The 21244-nt window shown below is 42.8% G+C and overlaps 1 protein-coding gene across 31 annotated transcripts in view; it reads left to right on the top strand.

The window, feature by feature from the left end:
- The window catches only part of ptprk (protein tyrosine phosphatase receptor type K), a 76607-nt gene that overhangs the window by 6258 nt on the left and 49105 nt on the right, over positions 1–21244 (top strand). The gene's annotated exons all lie outside the window — the stretch shown is intronic.

Genomic DNA, 21244 nt, shown 5'->3' with positions numbered 1-21244 from the left:
TGGTGGCATATTTAAAGTGTCCAGGTGCCGTTTGTTTAGCTGAGGCCGGTTCCTGTTCAATGCGTTCAGTACCCCTCCCCCCATTTGGGCGCCACCGTTGACCAATACAGAATCTCATGCGATTTTTGTCGTCGGCGTAACCGCTTGACCGAAAGGGGCTCAGGATAGCCCACCTCATTCCATGCGGCCTAACACGTTTCCTCTATTTCTTCCTCTTTCACCCTCCGAACTCTGCCTGCCACCGGCTGCTTGCTGGGGAGTTTTTCGTTGTGAAAGTGACAGCTTAGTAACAGAAACCACAGACGCCTCTCATGGCTGCGGTTGTCTAGTCGTACTTTCCCACAAGGCTTTGCGCTTATCCTTTAAAGAATATGAACAGTTTAGTTTTGTGTTCAGTCGCTTAAAAAGAAAAAGTTGCTGTGTTTATTTTGCAGTTGCGCTGTGTGTCTGTGGATTCTTGTACGGCGTTCTCTTCTGTAAAACATGATTTCACACCAAAAATAACAGAGGCCTAATGGAAGTGCAGCGGTGCAGGCATACTGTCAGTTCACATTAAGCAGGACAGGCTCTTTGGCGGCTCTTACATGTGTTTCAACTAATCTCGCTCGATTTCAACTCGACTCGGGCCCTGAAACAATGGATTTGTGAGCACTTTAACCGCTCGCTCGCTCGCTCTTGGCGACTTATCGCGAAGGTCAACACACTAAGGTTTGTCCAAATAAAATTCTATCTGTATAGTTTGAAACTTGTTCATCGTCAGGAATCATTTTTTTTTTTCCCCCTGTAAGCATTTGATATTGAATAATCCTTGGGGAAGGAGACGTTCTTTCTCCTAATTTTAGCCAATACACAATAATACTTAAAAGTCTTAAAATAAGATCAAGGGAATGGAATCATCCCAAATAAGCATCAATGGAGTTATTGTCGCCACGGTTAACCAACTGCAGCGATGTCCCCGCATATTTGGTCAATATCTGATTCTGAGGTCAAGCCAAACCACATGGGCCAAAAGCGTTTGGAAAATGTGATGACACACTTTGATTCAAGTGGAACCAACTTAAGATTTAAAAAAAGCAGTGACGGGGGCCACCGACTATCATTACATAAAGGTACATTGCTAGAAGAGCGTCTCTAAATAGCACGTCAATAGGAATTTCTCCAAAGAATGTTGTTTAAGGGCATGAGCCTTTTTAATGTTTATTTTTACCGGCTCAAAAGGGATGAATTAGACAAGCCGAGATAAGAAACTGTCTTTAAAGTGGCAAGTAACAGCATTTGTTCAAGTGGGCGTTAAATTACCCATGAAAAGTCCATTTTTATTTGCCGAGACTGTTTCGTGGACGCTGAGTAAATGTGACAGCCGTCCACGTTGAAAATGCCACTGCAGGACTGAGCCTCTTTATAACGGGCTTCAGGTGGCCGCCAAAGGGCTCTTTTGTGCATGGCTCGATGTGGCTATGGGCACTGGCTGAAGTGGTTTCCATTAGTCCAGTTAGGAGGACATCTGTCATGAAAGCGACTTTGCACACGCATCAACACCGAAGTAGCCATAAGCAGCCTACGTGATACCAGTTAGGAGCATATCCTAGGGGATGTTTTTCTTGCGACCCTCTCAGCCACCCCCCATTTTGACTGTCTTTACATTCATGTCCAGTAAGTCTACTCTTTAAGCTGATTTGCTTTTGAGATGGCTCGAAAGCTTTCGAGATATTTAAACCCATCCTCTCTGTGTGAATCAGGGGCTTACAGACGGATGACCGCTCCATTAAGATTATCGTATCCAACTCGACTTTATTTCTTGGCGCAATGTTGGGCCTCGCTGTCAGCTGGGGCAAATATTTCAATTGTCGAGCGGACATTTTAGAGCTACAAATGGTCAGAAGTTGACTTAAAAAAAAAAACATCTGTTTGTGTAAAGCTGGGCACTTATTATGTTTTATTTGAGAAGTGTTTTTTCCACATCTATAATGATGTATTATCTTGTAAAATTTATCGATAACTTTAAAAATTGTATTGTGTTGATTTGTGGCCGGCAAACTAGCCCGTTACCAATCAAGTTATTTTAGTTAAAAAAAAAAAAAAATACCTAAAACTAAAATTATCAAATTTTTAGAGAAAAAAAAATCACAAACAAATATTATTTAAAAAAATATAAATAAATAACAGAAACTGCATATTGTGTTTACAAAAGTATAAATGTAGAGGAAACATCCTTTATTTTTATCTTAGCAATGAATTTAAAACACGAGCCTTTAGGGTTGATTTCCCATTTAAGAAGGTCAAAGAATTATCGGGGAGTTGTAGTCCTCTTAATGTTTGTCGCAAAGAAGCAAGATCAAGCAGCAGCCAATGAAAAAAAAATGAGCCATCAAATGACATAGGAGATGATTTTGTGTGTGATTTTTGGCTCGAATGGCTCACCTGCGTTTGATATGCAACTCGGCCCAAAACGCAACGCTCTGTAAAAAAAATGCTTTCCATTTTTGGTCAATGTATATGAAAAAAATATATACAGTATACACAAACTTTTTAACATTGATCCAAGCCACAAATCCACTTTAGAAGTTGGCAACTTGGCAAACACGGCATCCTAATTTTATTATTTATTATCATCACAATACTGTCCATGGTCCTTTTTAAATATTGCATTGTGTGCAGTAGGGCACTTCTAAAAACTAAAACTAATACTAAAACTATAATTGTTTTAGAAAAAAGAAAAGAAATAAAATGCTCTGAAACCTAATTAAAACGAACAAAATTAAAAAAAAATAAAATAAACTCACAATGACATTCAATATAATTCCCATAATAATACCCTTGGTGCTAAACTGTGTAGCTGGATCGCACGGCAGACACATCGATCAACTATCGTTAAAACCACTCGTATTTATGTTTCATCCTTAATATGTCACCTGTCTGTATCATTTCCTCAAATGTTCTCTTTGGCCGCCATCTGTCTGGCTTTTCGAACAGCGTCTCTGCCAGTCTGTATGTGTCCCAACTGTCAGTGGATGGCGGCTTGACTGCGGACACATGGCCAGACTGACGGCGATCCAAAGCGCAAACCTGCAGTCCATCACTCGTAACAGGCTGGCACTGTGCAACATCTGCCAGTCGCGCATCTCTGGTTGGCCTCTTAACTCTTAAGGTCCGCTACTTCCACACTCAGTCTGACCTTTTACACAAGAAAGCCTTCCTAAAAACACATCAGACCATAATGCATGGTGTGTTTTGATTGTTTTTACAGTTTTGCGCAGCTACTTTATATTGCAAGAACGTTTTATACACTTAAAATGTGATTTTAGCCAGTTTTAGTTTTTACGTTCAAGGCGCTATACTAAGCCCACTTTTCTTCCGTGCTGTGACTCTAGATCAGGGGTGGGCAAACTTTTTGGTTGGCAGGCCACAAAAATTTGGCAGAGGGGCCGGACCAGGAGCAGATGGATGGAGTGTTTTGGTAGCCTGACCTTATCAGAGAAAAAAAATACATTTAATTTCAAATGAAAGTGATCAAAAGCATTCCAACAATATATATGTCTTAGAAAACAGTATTTAGAAAATAAAACATTAACAAGGTTTATTCATAAAATTTATTCAAGTTCGGCGGGCCGGATTAAAAGGTTAAACGGACCGCATGTAGCCCCCGGGCCGTACTTTGCCCACGCCTGCTCTAGATGCTCGTGGGAAATTCTGGCTTCCAAGTTGTGCTTGTCCACTAACAAACCTGCAACGTTATCTGCATACGGTAGCGAGTTCTTGCCACAAACTTTGTTAAAGACACCGCCGCGAGCCCATATGCTTAATTTCGGCAACGGCACAAAGCCAACGTTGACGTTTTGGATGAGACGAAACCTTGAGGTTTTTCATCCGACTCTTCTTTTTTTGTTGATATCGACACCAGTCGCACCCTAGAAGAATCCAACACCACTGTGTTAAATTCAACGAAGCTGACTCCACTGTGTCTGCTGGACTCTTCACACCTCCCATTTCCACATTCAACTCCCAGTCATTCTGCCCCTCTTGGAATTTATTGCTCACTAACATAAACAACGCAACCGACCCTCCCCCAGTTTTTTTTTTTAGTGTGTGTATTCTTTACTGAATTACTTTACCCCACCCTGCTCTCCCTGTTCTTTTCATCCTCACCTCCATTGCCTCGCCTGCTCCTCCAGTTTCCATGTTTCCCCTCCCAGCAAAAGCTCGGGTGGGATTTTGTGCGGCCAAATCCAGATGGAATGGTGTTGTATTACAGGGATAAAGTGTGCAGATTATTTTAAAGGTGGAAATGGTAAATTGTAAAGTAGGTCATATTAACAAGGGGGAGCGACACAGAGATTCTGAAATCCCAGTAATCCTCGTGGAAATAAATAAGGCAAGCATATCCTAACTTTTGGGAGCACAAGAAACTAAATATACCCCTGTTTTGTTTCGGGAAACCCAAATATTAATTCGCCCTCCCCCCCTTAAATGTAAGAGAACTGGTTTGTTTTACATGAAACGGAGCTGCTGTGTGATTTTCAAACTCTGAACTGCAAACCTGAATACTTTCTCTCCCCGCCCTTTCATTTTCCCCTCGCTCAAATCTTGCCAAGGTCTCCCAGTATTGCCTTTCTTTATCTTTTGTTGTCGTCTCTGGAATGCTTTGGTCGGTCTCTCTCCCCCATTTCGTTTCAACCCTGACACACTCGCTTTGTCTGTCTTTATTCACTGTCTTATTGTATTAAGTGACTCGGTTCACAGTCCCGACGTCTCTATTGGGCCAAAGGTAAATAAAGTGTCGATGCGGAGGAATGCGTGTGCGTTTGCATGCGAAGGGAGCTGTCTTGTTGGAGGAACAGTTAGCAGATAGGCCGATGCCTCACCGTGACATAAGATGTCGCTTGTGTTTAGCCTCACAAACAGACACACACACGCACACACACATGGCTACGTTAACGTGGAATTACTTAGTCATGTCGGATGACTGCCACTGGTGAACTTGAAGTTAACTCCGCTTTTTATGCAGTGCTATAATAGACGGTTGGTTGTGTTTTTGAGTCAAAACAAATTGTCTTGTTGTATGAATGGACTCAAGTCAAGAGAAAACGCTTGAATAGCAACTTGGTGAAAGTGGCTCCACCCGCAGAATTATTTTTCACCGTCAGGCATTTTGGCAGCAGAGCTACGGTTTATACATAAGGGGGTGTCTGGGTTATACCGTTTATACGGTTTATACCGAGAGAGTCTATCTCAGGCCCCTCCTCCTCACGTCTCGACAGATCTCAAATCTACACCGGTATAATAAAATTGCCTTCCTTGTCCAGGTTTCAGCGTTTCTTGACATCTGGAATCAATTTTAAGAGGAAAAAAACATATAAGTTCATTAAAATAATCTTTTAAAGTTCAAAGTGACTATTTTTGGTGCAAGTGCGCTATAAATCGCAATATTACCGGCATGGTTGAAGTATTGAGGTACAGCCAAACACTTTTCACGGAAGGTCAAAAAAGGTCAAAGCACAGGTGTGACTCGAGTTTACTGTCAAGTTGTGATCTTATGAACGGAGCTTTTTGAAATTCTTCTCTAGGTGAACTATTCCCCTGTATCCCAAAAATGTCTCGAGCTCCGGAGATGGGCGATTAAATTACTTCAATTTGAAATTGGTTTAAAATCCTATTTTTTTGTAATTGTATGATTGCCTTGGCCCGTTTTCACACGTCCTGATCAAGTTTTGTTGTCATGCCTCAAAAAAAAAAAAACAAAAAAAAAACTGACTTGGATTTAGACACCAGATGCGGCTGTGTCACACTTTCAGTAGTACGCGGCATGAGCTTCCTCTATTTGCACCCGGTCTCCTTCTACACACGCACACGCTTCAAAGGCACACATGGCTCGCTAAACAGCGGGAGCCACATGTGGTTTAGGTTAGCCGCACTTTCCCCTTGCACTGGCCCCAAACTAACCACTTGTACTTTACCGTGGTCAAGTATGACTTGCATTCACCGTACGCGTCTCCGTGGGTGTCCGTTTCCGTTTTGTGTGGCGTACGTGGCCACGTGTAAACTATGATTGGATGTGTATGAACTTAAAACCATATCATGAGGATTTCAATATCGAGTGTTGAGTTGATCAATGATTTGGTCTGTTTTGTAACTAGGCTCGTGTTATGAGCTGCCGAACACATCCCAGAGCAGATGTAAGCGATTAAAAAATAATAATAATAACAGATCAGTTCTCGCAAACCTGGCGCCGGTGGCATCAAGGTTATAAATATCTGGTTTCATTTTGTGGAAGAGTCTACATGGCAGCAAAAGTGTATTTTCAAATTGTATTGGAATGCAAAGAACTTCACAAACATGTTAGGAACTGCAAACTCTTCAGGGTTAGTCCATAATAGTCAGGCGCGTTTAAAAAATGCTTCGAGACGCTCAAGTGTGCTCTGCCGGCTGTGAAACGAGTGACACACATTGGCACTTGGAGTCTCTTGATGAAATAGGAGGTGAAATGGGAGTAGATGATTCAGAAGAGTGGTGGGCAGACAAGTGTGTGTGCGTGTGTGTGTGTGTGGGAGAGGAAGCAATAGCTGCTTCAAGTGGGATAAGGAACTACGCGAGAACAGAGCAAAGCGACGCAAACTTGCAGCTGCACTCTTTCATTCCTGAGCTGCTTCGTATCTGCTGATAACTTCGGAGCGCTGACACGGGGAGGGAAAGTTTGCATGATTGATAGGGCTCAGGCAGCTCCCCCCCCGTCCCCCCCGTCCTACTTCTTGACTAAATACTTATTCGCACATGTGGGAAACAGACCAGGCTCTAGTTTGGGTTTGCGCGGCGACTCTCATCTTAAATCATTAGCCCTACATTTCACGCGGAGTACAGAGAAATGGACTTTGACCTAAAATCTCAGAGGTGTGTTTGTTTACTCTGCGAGCGAGCTGGACGCCTCCAACGAGAGTTCACAGGTTTCTACTGTGAGGTCACTTTGTTTGTGTTTCAGAGGTCTGTTTCTCGTTCACATTCTTTTGCTTTTGGAAAGCCCAATGAGATGAAGTGGAGGGTGAAATTGCGATTTAAGTACTGGAAAGGCCATTACTAACCTCTTGTGTGATGGCGTCTTGGGCAGTTTCTCTCGGATGGCAGGAAATGAGTCACAATTTGTTCATGTCATCAAGATTCTGTCGGCAATTTGAATTTTTGGGCGCGGCCCGTTTCTGTTGACCTGGTTCAAGGAAGGCAAAAAAAGCAGTCAATTTTTCTGAGCGCCTGTTCTCTGGAACAAAAATCGATACAAAATAGGGGATGAAAGTTAGTTTAGAACTTTTTGGACTTTGTCACGTTCTGTCTTCTGTGCAGCAAAGTTGAGTGAGGAATGATGCGGCAATTTAGCAGGCTATGTAAATCTGTTCGTTTGTCTTGCGTCTAACCTCTCGATCCCTTCCTCTTCATCCTATCACTCATTACACCGATTACTCAACTTTGTCTCGCTCGATTATCAAACACACACACAATGAAAATCAGTGCCCAATGTGGAGGGAGGGAGGGCGGGCGATGCTCACAAGTTGGAGAAGAGCAAAACCAAACGCATTTTTATCATAGTGTGTAATGTTGAGTCAGCGGAACAGCATGCATTTGCTCTTTTATAGAATCCGGAGTGTACCAGAGAGATGGCCCAAAAAAGGCTATTTTTGAAAAGTAGATTTAAAAACAGATTTCCACTCTGCTGGCTACACCGTTTGCGTTTTAATGTGTTCCAAAACATCATCCAAATCGCTTTCATATGATGTTGAGAAGAGTCAAGATTGAGTGGCTTTGTCTAGAACAGTGGTCAACCAAGTGCCCCGCGGACCAGTACCGGGCCGCGGGGCACTTGGGAACGGTCCGCACAGATGGAGCGGGAAAAAAAACAAACTTGCTGTTGTCACGTCAAGATGCTAATCGTCTCGGTCGCACTTCGCTAATATTCAACACACAAGCTAGCAATAGCACATATGAAGGAAGAAATGAACTAAAACACTCTCCACTTAGTTAACAATAATGGTAGCATTTGATTTCTTGACTTCACTGTGCCCTCAGCGTCTAAAATCCTGTTTTTCGTTCTTGGCGAGAGGTGGCAGGTGGACCGCAAGAGAAAATAGGAATTTAAAGCCAAAAGAAAACAGAATGAGATGCTTGTCTGCGCGCTGCTCGCTCCCTGTTGACTTTGTGCTCTCGGCGGCTCTTCATTAATTATGCATGCAGGGATTTCAGTTAGCCTAAATGGCAGGCCGGAGTCAGATGCTCCTCTCTGACGGACTTCGCGTTGTGCACGTTTGCCTTTGCCGTTGTGAACTCCGGGATGATTCTTAATGGGCGTCATTAACCCTTTCACCTGCTTCATGCGCATGTTTACCAGAATGACGTGGCCAACAGAATGCTCTGGTGTGCGGCGTGTGTGTGTGTGTGTGTGTGTGTACGAACGCCAGTGCACGCGTGTGTCGAGTGGCAGGTTGATGAGGGCAGATTTGACACAATTGCTCTTTGGAGGATCCACTCAGATGAAAAAAAGTGGCTCGATGGAGGAAAGGCTTGGCTGGTGATTTCGCCAAAGATCAACCAGCCTCTCTGTGTCGATAGCTTTCATCATTTGTAACGAGTATGAATTTTTTATTTATTTATTTTTTCTACTGTTTTGCAAAGCTCTATTGGTGGCAAAACTGTCCGGCGAGAGTGAAGTGAAGGTTCAACATGATTGGTTCAGGCCTCGTGCCGTGAAACTCGTCTCTGCTCATATATCGCGGCATTGTGGTGGCAGAACTTGAGTTTGCAACTGCTGAATCGTGGTTACATCACGCCAGTGGCTGGACTCGTGTCATTTGTGTATGTACTCCCATCTGTTACAACCCCCGCGCGCGCACGCACGCACACACAGGTTACAGCTGGGAGAGTCGCCTCACCGTTCCACCCATCCTCCTTCCTTCCACCTCCCGGCAGAGCCTCAGGACTCGTCCAGGTGTCCATTCTCCTCCTCCCCCAGACCCTCTCTGCTCTTTTTCCACACTTGTCTGCCTCCTCTCCGTCTGTCCTGTCCATGTTTGACATGCTTTTGGAGCAGCGACAGATTCCTCGCGTGCGGTCCGACAGTCAGGGTAGAAATGAACGTAATACGCGAAAGAACATGCGGACATGACACAAAGGCGTGACATAGTTTGGACTAAGTTCAAAAGTTAGCGAAAGAGGAGTAAAAAGGGGAATAAAGCTAGCAGTTTAATTCCCAGTTTGTAATTTCACAGATTTTTTTTCATTAAATCTTTATTCACTAAGCAGGCAATCTTAGTGACATTTTTAATTTTTTTTTTTTTTTTTAACTTGTGTTCAAATAGTGATTTGTAACATGAGTCATGATAACGTTCATTTTTTTTTTAGGGGCTTTGGATTTTTTTCTGTGAAAACTGCATTTGCCTTTATGGGAAGAGGAAAAATCACAAAACCAAAAATTTGGAATAAATGGTGTAATGTGCAACAAACACCGAATAGGTCAGCCATGGGTATCGACAGCAGTTTTCCTATACCACAGCAATTTTTTTTTTCATGTTCTATGGTTATCATTACTAGTCGCTCCGTTACCCTTCTTTTGTGGCCTCAATAATACATCACTAAAATTTGCAGATAGGACATTAAATAGTCACACAATGGCAAAATTGCAAAAAGAATGGCAAAGCGAATATAAAGAACCCCCGCCAAAGAAAAGAAAATTCCAGTTTTGTGCCATTTCAGCGTCTATAAAACCCAGGAGCTCTGAATACCGCTTATTAAGCAGAGCCTGTGTGAATGCACATGTGCGTGCGCGCGTGACAGCGTGATTTATTGAAACGCACCTCGGTGGAAGAACTGCAATGATGAGACTGAGAGTTGGGAGTAAAAGTTGTCTCACACACACACACACACACACCCCGTCATGCAGAGCAGAGCCAAGTTCTTTATTGTATTACCAAGACCAGCTTGTATCGAGTGAGTTGAATTCATTGCAATTGCTCTGGCGAACTCTTGTTTTCAAACACAGCGCCCATTTATTTGCCCCCCCCCCCTCAACCCCCAAACATCTCTTAACTTCGATTCCCCTCCAGTGTCATTGCTCCTCTTCATATATGTGCTTACCAATTACATCCAACAGATGACACCGAGTGATAGACGGAGCCACGCAAATGGAGGAGGATGAAAGATAAAGAGTTAAGAGAAGCATACAAAAATGGAAAAAAAAAAAAGAAGAAGAATAGCGGGAGCCTGAAAGTGGGAAATGACACACATTGGCAGGAATAAAGGAGGAGAAATAGAATGTGACAGACGGATAGGAGAGAGAGATTGAATAGATAAATGAGATTTATCTATAATGAAATCAGCTTTAGTGCGCGCGGCGGAATGTGCACCATTCAGCCTTTCTGCTGTTACAGACAGATTTAGCCTTTTAATATTCTAAACATCGCTGTGTGTTTGAGCGTCGTGTGAAGACGCTTACGCCACTCTAAATGCAAAGTTAACTTATTCAAGGAGAGACGGGGCTTCTGTTGATTATTATGAGCCACGATAAATAGGCCGTATATTTTGTCTGTCATATAGTCGTAGTCGTGTCTCATACTGTTAACTAGATCACATTTCCGCGATACGGCGTTACTTCTCGAGCTTTTACAGATCTCTCAATCCAATTACGCCAAATGTGCCACTTTGAGAACAGTACATTGATTCCTGACTTGTTACGGCATTGTCCGGGTTATATGGCGCACCCGAATATAAGCCGCAGCAACTCCTTTTTTGGGGAAAAAGCCGAAAAAAAATAATCAAGATTTATTTAGCGTGTTTTCTGAACTATAGAGCGCCCCTACTGGTGAAAGAAAATAAATCACAGAAAAGCTGCACAGTTGTATTGCCACGTGGTTCAAAATCTAGGACAAAAGTAGCGTCTTATAGCCCGGAAAAATACGGTAACTATTGTACAGTTACGCAGCACAACACAAAGAAAATTACACTATGCTGCAATTCGTTTGCAGTTTTTTTTTTTTTTACGTTTGCATTGAGTGGTGAACTCACTTTGAAGTTCCTTATGGTCATTTGTCATACTCGTTACAAGAAAATTCTGACTGTTCCAATTTCTCAACATGTGCACTGTTTCAAGTGCAAAAAGAAGTTAACCACTGTCAACAAAGACTTACACACAAAAATAATAAAGCAGTAAGCCAAAGGTTAATCATGTCATATTACGAGTCATGGCGCTGTAAGTTAATCACCGTAAAAAAAAAAAAAATAAATAAATTACCTCGCCCGCAGCATTGCTTTGCTATTCATTGAGATTATTTAAGTAATCTCAGAACGTGTTTTGTTTTAAAGGTTGACATTACTGTAAGGATTGGACGTTGCTTATTATGCTGGTAATTTGCGGTGAAGGAGGTTCGAAGCGAAAGGTGAGGGCAAAACCCTAGATGCCATTTCCTTGAAGCTAAGATTGCGCCAAATGTCCTTTCACCGGGATACGAGTACGAGCCTGTTTGTGTATGGACGTCTACTCTCTTTCCAAGTCCACCCCGCACACACAGTCACATCGCCTCAGGCCAACGCACACACGCGCGCACTCATATCCAAGCTCTCATTGCCCACGGCTACGCATTCAGTCCAAGGAAGCTGCTTTTTGTTTGTTTGAGTGTTTTTTTTTTCCCTCTTTCGACGCCCTTGGCATACCATCACACACTCACACGCATTGAGAGATATGCGCGGGCATACATGCACGTTTTAAGTCCTGGCTTTATGGACTTAAACTCCTGTGGGCATGGCACCAGAACGCACACAGGCACCCCTTATGCCGTTGTATATTTTTTCCCACCTAAATCACCAAAGTCCAAATCGCTGCCCCATGACATGTTGCAAAGTCTGCTTGTTTTCTTTAATACCGTGCATTGATTTGCGTAAATTACACTCCATCTCTTGGATTTGAAGAAATGATCAGCAGTGTTTCCTTGTCGACATTTCCCAAGAAGAAGAGCGGAGCGGACATTGAAAGCAGGTGATCGCGCTCTCGCTGTCTTTCCCTCTCTGTCCCCGTGTCGCTCTAACTGGCTCTCCCAGCGTCGAACAAAGCATCCTGTCCATTTGGATTACTTACATTAATATGAGCAAGAAAAAGGGAGCGAGCTCCTCATTTGTGTGGGTGAGCACTGCAGAGAAAGAGAGAGAATGACCTTGTTATTTTTTTTTATTGCTGTTTCGTGACCTGGTCAACAACATTACAGAGGCCTGATTGTTGGGTTGTTCTGTAACTGTGCCACAATCCAGAGAACAAGCCCTCTTTCTATTTGATAGCTGTAATTTAGCGATGGGCAACTTGAATGATGGAAGGGGGCCACGATTTTTCATCAGCGCTACCTGAGGGACTTGTACCCAGATGTCAAGATGCAATTTTTTTTTTTGTGCAATATTGTACAGTCATTCAAAATCCCCAAATGAAAAGGCCTACGGCAATTTTTGGGTGTGACCTCAATTTTTCTTCTATGGCGAGACCCAGTTATATCGCTATTAAGCACTGTCTGCCATCTAGTGGTGAATGAAGGAACAACTTTGAGCCAATCAGGAAACATTTTTTTTTATAATTTCAAAATTAATCGAGATGCCACTCAATTACTCGCGATGACTATTACGCATCGCTGTGAAGATGCAAACGAAGCGGTGTTGGTTATGACTGTGAAGTGGAACTCAAGGTGAATGATCAAGAGGTCGAAGTGGTGGACTTATTAATAGATGAGATTATGACAATGCAGCCAGTCTTTACTTGTTTTCCATTATCAAGGTCCACCAACAGTTCACGGAACAAACACAAACAGCGTTAATTACTTGGCACGTAATTCGGCATGGACGTGCCACAATGCCTTTGTGTGAACATGTCGGAATGTCGAGGGAACAAAAACATGGATGGATGCTATTGAGGCCACTGGCTGCCACTTGGTTCCATAATTGGCATTTTCTGCATGAGAATATAAAGCCGCCTTTAAGTAAAAAGATTGAACTCTTTAATTTTTGCATGTTCTCCCTAATAAGTAAGCGGTAAAGTTACGCGGGCATCCTGTTTTTCTCTTTACACAGCAACCTATTCGAAAGATTAAATGGGAAGTCAACCCCAAAAAATTCTGTTTTATGCAGCCCCACTAGTCGAAACACATCAGTCTGATTAATATTTGTTGAATATAAGTTTAGTAAAATCCATCCATTTTTGTCCATCTCAGGGGGCGGCCATTTTGTCATCTTGTGTTCATTAGTTGTTACCTGAGCCCTGAGCAACTGTGATGTCATTTTTAGTCGACAGAAAGTGACAAAATGGCCGCTCCCTAATAGCTAAAAACAGGTGGATTTCACGGCTTAACTCATACTCCACAAACGGAAAATTAATAAGAATGCTGTGTTTCGACTAGTCAGGCTGCATAGAACATATTGTAAATATATATATATATATATATACATATTTTATTTTTCCCTTTTCATCATCAGTTCATTCTGTTTATGTATATATATATATATATATATATATATATATATATATATAATTTAATCTTTTTTTTTTTACCTTAAGACAACACATTGGACCTCATAAATAAATTCCGCCCATCCCTCATGCACGCACAGTACAATTAACAATTGGGGAAGCCCTCACATTTCTTGTTCAAGTCCTCAATTTTCAAAGCAGTGAAAAAAATATCCTGTGATGATTTTCCATAGAAATAATCAAGAAATAACCAGAAGGATCCTCATGTTCAGTGTCTGTCTGAAGGTCTTGGGGACCTGGAAAAGGATGTGTAAATGCTTCAGTGATGCCCTCCTCTAGTTGTCCTTCCCTAATGGTCAAATGTAAAAAGGCCCCTGGCAGAGTCCATGCCTGAGAAGGAACCAGGACACGAGGTCTGATGTCCTGGGGCAACAGGCCACACAAATCATCACTCCCCAAGACGCAGACACATCAGAATTATAGCTGCTCCCCCATAAAGGAATATTTTCCGTCTCAGATTTGGATTCAACTCTTTTCATTATCTCTTCATTCTGTAACTCATTTAGTTCGGTCAAGTACTCACACACAACTAGTGTGAGTTGTTCTCAAGGCCATGGCGGATCCTTGGATGACAAGTTGTTTTTGTGTTCATTATATATTTTCTGACACTTTACGCTACCATTTATATCAAGGCGCCGCAGAGCAATTCGTTCATTACTGTCCTCAAATCAATGTTCCGACATCTCTGCCAAGGTCGAGAAACATTTTCTGCTTTCAGGAGAATGTTTTTGCTGTCAGCAGGAAACAAGTGATGGCCATCTCAGCGCAGCACTGAAAAAAAAATAAAATAGTACGTGTGTTTAACTGAAGGACTAGCATCCTTGTTAATTATGTTTGTGTAGTTTTTTGTGTTTGGTTTCCATGGCGATTTCCTCTTTACAATGCTCGCATTCAGAACGTTACAACTCGGTGCCCTTATCGACCTCATTAGATTGGCGGATTATAAACGTCTATAGAATCTTAATCGATTGAAAAAACACTAATATCGCCATGAATGATTGAGTAGAAGTGCAATGGCGTAATAAGACAAGTTAAAATATTGAATTTCCTGCCGTTAATGACCTCTGGAATCGCCCGACCATACTTCCCCTGACCGTAACTGAATAATACCAGTATGAGTATTCACCGATACCAAGCGCCGATACCACCAGGACGTTTAAGACATAAAGTCTCAATGAACACAGTGACAGATAATTATCAACAGAGCTTTATTTCTCTCTCACTGTTCTGGTCTCACCTGTGGTTCGTTTACCCAACCAGTTAAATTAGTCCTTTTGAAGCTGGAACTTGTTTTTGAGGTTTTTTCGAACCACAGTGCGGAACTGGAACTGGAGTATTACGAACTATTATGTACAATTGCACTGTGTAATTCACAGCTAAATAAACTATCAATGTTCCCCGTCTTGCGATCACCGGAAAAAAAAATACTTTATTTTGAAATAAAATAACGCTGAAAGTCCTCATACCACTCAAATTGAGCCAGCAAATAACGACTCACTAAAAATGCGCTCAAAGCATTATTGTAAACTTATAAGAGGGCTTCTTAAGTTGGTATCCGCAGCTTTCATGAGTATCCAATGAAATGTGTTAAAATATGTCAAATATGCTCGAAAGACTTTCAGTAAAAAAAATCAATTAAAAAATAAAAAATCGAGGCCCAGTCGTTTATGTGCATGCAGGGATTGAAATCAGGAACTGTTGACCATTAAGTCTCAACTTTTGTTTATTGTCCTCACTGAGAGAAGACTGAGATAAAAAAACTCAGCAAAAGGACACATTTGACAATACAGTCTGGGTGTGCGTGTTTGCGTGCGCCCGAGGCCCGAGTTAAAAACCGGTTGAACTCATTTGAAGAGCTTTTGAATTTTACACACAAAGCCACTCCCCCCTCTCGTCACCACACACACCCGCCTCCCCACTCGGCGCCGCGTCATACATTCATACGGTGACACCGAATTTGTGTCAAGGTGAAGTAATAATAATTTGCCGCGACAGCTTCTCTCGTGTACCACCGAAACGCCTTTCATTTTTTTTCCCCTCGCCATACTCCCACGAGAAATGAGACAATGATCTTAGTACGTTTCCTCTGAAAACGTCCTCACGCGCGCACAATTACTCATGTACAGTATTGCCCCGTTGCGAAATGTAATAACAGCTGTCCTCGGGCCACTTAGCGCTATCGTAACAAGATGACAACTCCCAATACTAATTTACCGCATATATGCGCACGCTTTTAACGGGAAGGGGAGGGGGAGGGGGGGCAGACAAGGGCTTTGGGCATCTCATTTCTCCCTCCGTGTATCAGTCATATGCTCAAAGTGGTGTTTGACCACATTTTGCAGGTAAAGGTGAAATCGAGCACACAACATAATACTGAGCGTTCCTCAGGCAGCGTTCCAATATGTCTGACAACGTGTCTGCGCTGGGGCCTGGTGGAAGAATCAGAAGCAGTCGTGTTCACATTCCTGTATTTCCAAGCTTGGGCCTGTTTGCGGCCACTTGCTACATGCTAAGCCTGACAAGACAATCGTTTTTTTATATATATATTTTTTTTTTTTTAAAGTGCAGTGCAAGGAACATTTAATGAAAAAAATTGCATGCCCTTTCGAAACCCTTAAACGGCCTAACTTGACATCGTAGCAGAATTTATTGTACGTTTAACTCGGCAGAGCCCCGGTGAGTCGGTTCCTGTCTGGCCTGCTTCTATCCGTGATTCCCTGGCGTCGTCGTTTTCTTTGTTTTTGAGCATCTGAGGTTTTCCACCACTGCGTTGCATGCTCTTTGTCTGTGCGAGGAGTGAGAAGTACATTTCCACCAGGACTCTAAATGTTATCGTTAGCTATCTTTTGTTGAGAGACAGAACTGTGTCACAAACACAGATAAAAGAGCTCATCTGACACTATAGCTTTCATGTTGGGGTTTTTATAGAATTAAATTTGTAGCGGTCTCACAGGTCCAACAAACATTTTTTTTTCCAATTGTTATTTTTGGTGCAGTATCCTCTTTTAAGTCTTAAGATTGTATTTTTCTTCTTTTTTTTTTTTTATTTATTCAAATGTTTACAATCCCGCCCGCCGCTCCCATCACTGTACCGCTCTCCAGTGTTCGTGCTGTTTCGGGTTATCCTTTGTGCGCCGCTTTCGGCTGGGCATGCTGAACAACAGAAATGCTTTTGCTGCGCAAGCACGGGATAGACTAAATCCCACCCGCCGTTCGGGACCGACGTGCCGGCCGGTCAATCGGAGTGGGTCAACCTGTCAATTCAGTGCGTCGCGAGTCTGCGTGACTGCTGATACAGATTTTTTTTTTTTCACCTGATAGTAAGAATCTTCCTCAACTCACGTTTCTCATAACTTGCATCTGCTTACCCGGCCGCATCCCATCATTTTCCCCTTCCCACTCCCACTTCTCCTGACTTCCACTCTATTTCAATTGGAGTTTGTTCCGGTCTGTGTGGGTTGGCATTTAATGTGTGTTTGTTCTGCGCTTATCTCATCCACTCCAGACCTGCTTTTCAGTCCAAAACCTCAGCTCTGGCCCAATTGGCTTAAGAGACTCACTGCACCCTGTCCGCTCGGTGATCGGCCCATTCAAATGTTCTGCACGAAGCATTATATTGTCGTAAGAGTAGAGAAGATGGATCAAGTAATTTCAAAATGAGAAGCACTGAGTGCGATCTTTATACAGAACCGATCGTGCCTTTTGTGTTGCCGGTCCTTCCCTGTGGAATGGGCTTCCATTAAATGTTAGTCAAGCCCCCTCTCTGTCCATTTTTAAAACCAGTTTGAAGACACGTTTTTATTTTTGGGCTTTCGACTCAACATGAGACTGTCACAGTTCTGCTCTTCTTCTGGTATCTATTGTCAATGTGTTTTCATTTGCGTTCTTATTACCTGCTAATTTATATTACGCCATCTGGAAAGCTGTTGTGAAACGCGCTATAAAAATAAAATTGTATTGTATTGTATCGTTCCATATTTCAAAGCGGAAATGTCAAATACAGACCTCTGGTGAATTTTTAACGGCATTAACGGCATCCATAATTCAAACTACAACGGCTTTGTGGAAATACCATCATGCGCAGACCTCCCTCCGAAAAACACAAACTATGTTGACGTTCATCGTCCAGTTCATGCACCAAAGCATTCCGTTTTTACAGACGAGTGACACTGAATTGCACCGAGCAATGCCATTGCGTCCATCCCGTCCGAGATCTCTCCCCAATGTGTGACTAATCTTTGGAATCATTCACCAATGAATTACAGTCGCGATTCCAACACAGAGATGCGTGTCAGCAAGATAAGTCACGAAAAATGATTGCTTCCTGCTTTGTTCCCGTTGTGCTTGAAACGGAAAAAAAAAAAAAAAGCCAACGGTCGGTCCTGAGTCAGTCAGTCAGCGTTTTGAGGTCAAGGGTGCGGTAAAAGGGAGGAGGGAAGTAGCCAGTTCAGACATGTCGTTTGGGGAGTTTGGTACTAAATTACCAGCTGTGCTCTCAGTTGTGAGAGCGGAGCTGAGTGCTGCCAAAGGGCTTAATCATTAGGCACCCCCCCCCTCTTGCCCCGCCCCCTTCTCTCGGGCCTATTCGGAATCACACACGTTGACATAACTTCTGATCCTGGAGTTTTATAGGCTGGTCTTTTAAGCGATGCCGTCATCTGCTCTCACTTTGCTGCGGCGGCAAATGTTTACCTTGTCACGCTTGACAGAACACTCCATCATGTCAAATTTCACAATGCCCTCCCGTATTTTATCGGGAGCTGTTGAGTGAGCACTTCTAGTCGCTGTACGTATAGCGCGCCGATTAGCGACAGCATGTGGGCGACCGGGTTAAGTGTCAACTTTCCTGAGAAGGGAGTGAAATCTGACTCTCTTTGGACTTTTGGGTGAACCCGCTCAAGGATAGAAAAGTCACCAAGGGGGGGGGGGTGGGTGGGTGATAAAGATAAGCCTGGGAGTGTTTTCCAATCCCTTGCACCAAGAATCGACAGATGTAAAATTCCCAGCATGTCGTGGTGGCCTTTGTGATTGACAAGCACTTCTCCGTCTTCATCTCCCGAATGGGTTCCTTATGCACACCTTATCTACTGTGTCAGTCGGTCAAACAATCAAGAATTTGAAGTTGCTTGAACGTCAGCGTAAGACAGGAAGAGCAGTAGCACCATTTGGTGACTATTTTAAAGAATTTGTCCTCTTGACTGTATTTTTAGCACCAATGTAAAATGTCACTGTATCAATGGACGGAGATTAAATAGGTTAAACTAAAATCACCTTCGTCCCGAAAAGTCATAATTTCCATAAAAGATGGAATTTTTCAATCTTGCATTCAACACGAGGAGATAACCGGCGAAATTGAGAATAGTGGAAAACGATCGTGAATTCTCATCTTCATGTGGAGCTACAACAAAAATCGACCTTTGCTTAAAACCTCCTAGCAAATGTTCGTGAAATTAGTAGTGTGTTCGGAAACACACTTACCTTGATACTGTATAAGCAACCGGTGTTCCGTCAGCCATAGGGGTCCGTTTTAGTCCAATATAGTGTTTTGCATATTTACTTGTAATCCACTCGATTTTCCTATTCACTGCTTATAAAGAAATCACGTAGAATGTATTTTTTTTTTACATTTTTTGGACGCAGACTTTAACATTTTGTGTTCCATCCTGCATGCTGCTGACAAAGGGCCTTTATGACATCAAGCAAAGATTCCTCTAAGCTTTGTATTTAATTATTTTGATGGCAGGTCATTAGTAAGTTGTTTTGTTCGGAGACCAAGCATTTGGAACATGGCCTACATTTGCTGCTTTGCGGCCTCATTGAGCGAACACCATTCGGTGTCGTTCTTTTCGTTTTGTCTTGAACGTTCAAATGGAAACACGCGTTCAACGAGGTCGTAGCTGTTACAAATAAAGCCGAATTCCTTCTGCTGATTGGAGACAATAACAGGTGCTGCGGGTTACTTGAAATTGTGTTGAAAAATAGCTTGAAGCCCAGGAGAGGCGCGGGACGAGGAGAGGGAGGATCGTCGGGGGCGAAAGGCCAGAAACGGAAAAAAACATACATTTTGCTCTTTCACTTTGAATGGAAACGCCTGAATCAACAGAACACCCATGTACAATTGTGAGCGCACACATCTGAGATTCAATTACAGCATTGTGAGATGAAGGAGAAATTCTTCTGCCTTCAGCATTTCCAATTAAAGTGCAGCTCTGAGTGTGTTCATGTGTGTTTTTCCGCGATCGTCGTGTGTGTGTGTTGGGCTGTGTGACCGCGCATGCTTGCGTGTATGGTTAACAGACGAGGTGTGTGCGCGAGTGTGTGTACGGCTTTGATGGCGCAGCGCTGCAAGGGCCGCCGAAGCGTGACAGGAGAGTCAGCGAGCAGGGTGTGTGTGTTAATTTGAGTGTGTGTCAGCCGCTGATGTCACCTTGTATCATTTCAGGTTAATTTCACCGATTCTCAGACTTGTGCAAAAGTCAACAAAAAAAAAACCCCAAAGATGACGCCGAGGAAATGATAAGACGTCGTAACTTTATCGGTGCCCTTTTGAAGTCAATTGTGGCGTTTCTTTGTAATGCAAAACAAGCAAAATCAATCATGGCGGGGAAATGCACGTCAGGGTTGTCTTACCGTTCAGATCATTAACTTCGTCCGCCATTGCTGGTCGGGGCAATAAAAGTGAAAATGCGGTCACAGGCCTCGGCGACATGGCCTTAAGATCATTAAAACTAGGCGATCATGTTTTTCATCATCGATAATTCATATTTGCATGTTGTCATTTCAAACTCAATGTAATTCAGCTCTGCATGTCTGGTTTAGTCTCAACACATTTCCTCAGTAATACATTTTTAACGAGTGAAGCAGATGATGTATATTGTTTGAAATGAATACCAAACATTGTCAAAAAAAAGCTCTTACGAGTCTCAATTTAACTGGTTGCTCTTTCGATGCACTCTTGAAGTTTCTCTAAATTCAAATAGGATTAAGTGTAATTCATCCAACGAAAGAGAGCGCTGTACTGCAGTTTCAAGTGGGATGACATTGAATGCTTAAGAACATCTTACATAATAGTCCGATGTCTCATCATTTGCGGCTCGCAAGAGTTTCAGGCAGACTATGAAACCCCCCCCCCCCAAAAAAAAAACGGTTTGCTTTATGCTCTATTGGCCAAACAGTTAATTGTTGTATCTGCTGGCGTTCACAGGTAATGCAACCCTGTTCATTAGTAACGACTAAGTAATAGGAGCAAAAGCAAAGATATTGCCATGTTCAGCATTGGATGTCTCAGCCGTCGCATAGTAAATTGAAAATGGGTCCTCGCACATCCACACCTGTTGGGGCTTGCCAAAGTTAGGTGTGCCGGACGAAGGAGTTGATTTATTCCCCCTTTGCATATCAAGTCGTAGGCGCCTATGAATCTGTACCAATTGTGGTTGCCGGAAATTATTACGCGTGGGCGAGGAAGCCGGAATAGCCAAGAGACCGTTAAACTCAACACTGAGTTGATCCAACCGAAAAGCTTCTGGATAAAACCACATTTCTCCAACAACAAAGCACTCACGTTTGGCCGTGTGGCCTTCCGGAGGTCGAGGCCACGAACAAATAACTGCAAAATCATTTTGAGTGACAGGGACAAATGCGTCTCCTGGCATTGAAGTCCATCCTTTGTCACCGTGCATGTGTGTGCGTTTGTTGCCGTGCGTATATTGC

This window comes from Idiotropiscis lumnitzeri, chromosome 21 (genome assembly GCF_059441095.1).
Source record: "Idiotropiscis lumnitzeri isolate Australia: NSW breed Sydney's pygmy pipehorse chromosome 21, RoL_Ilum_1.0, whole genome shotgun sequence".
NCBI classification, from domain to species: domain Eukaryota; kingdom Metazoa; phylum Chordata; class Actinopteri; order Syngnathiformes; family Syngnathidae; genus Idiotropiscis; species Idiotropiscis lumnitzeri.
This window is presented reverse-complemented; position numbering and strand designations above follow the sequence as displayed.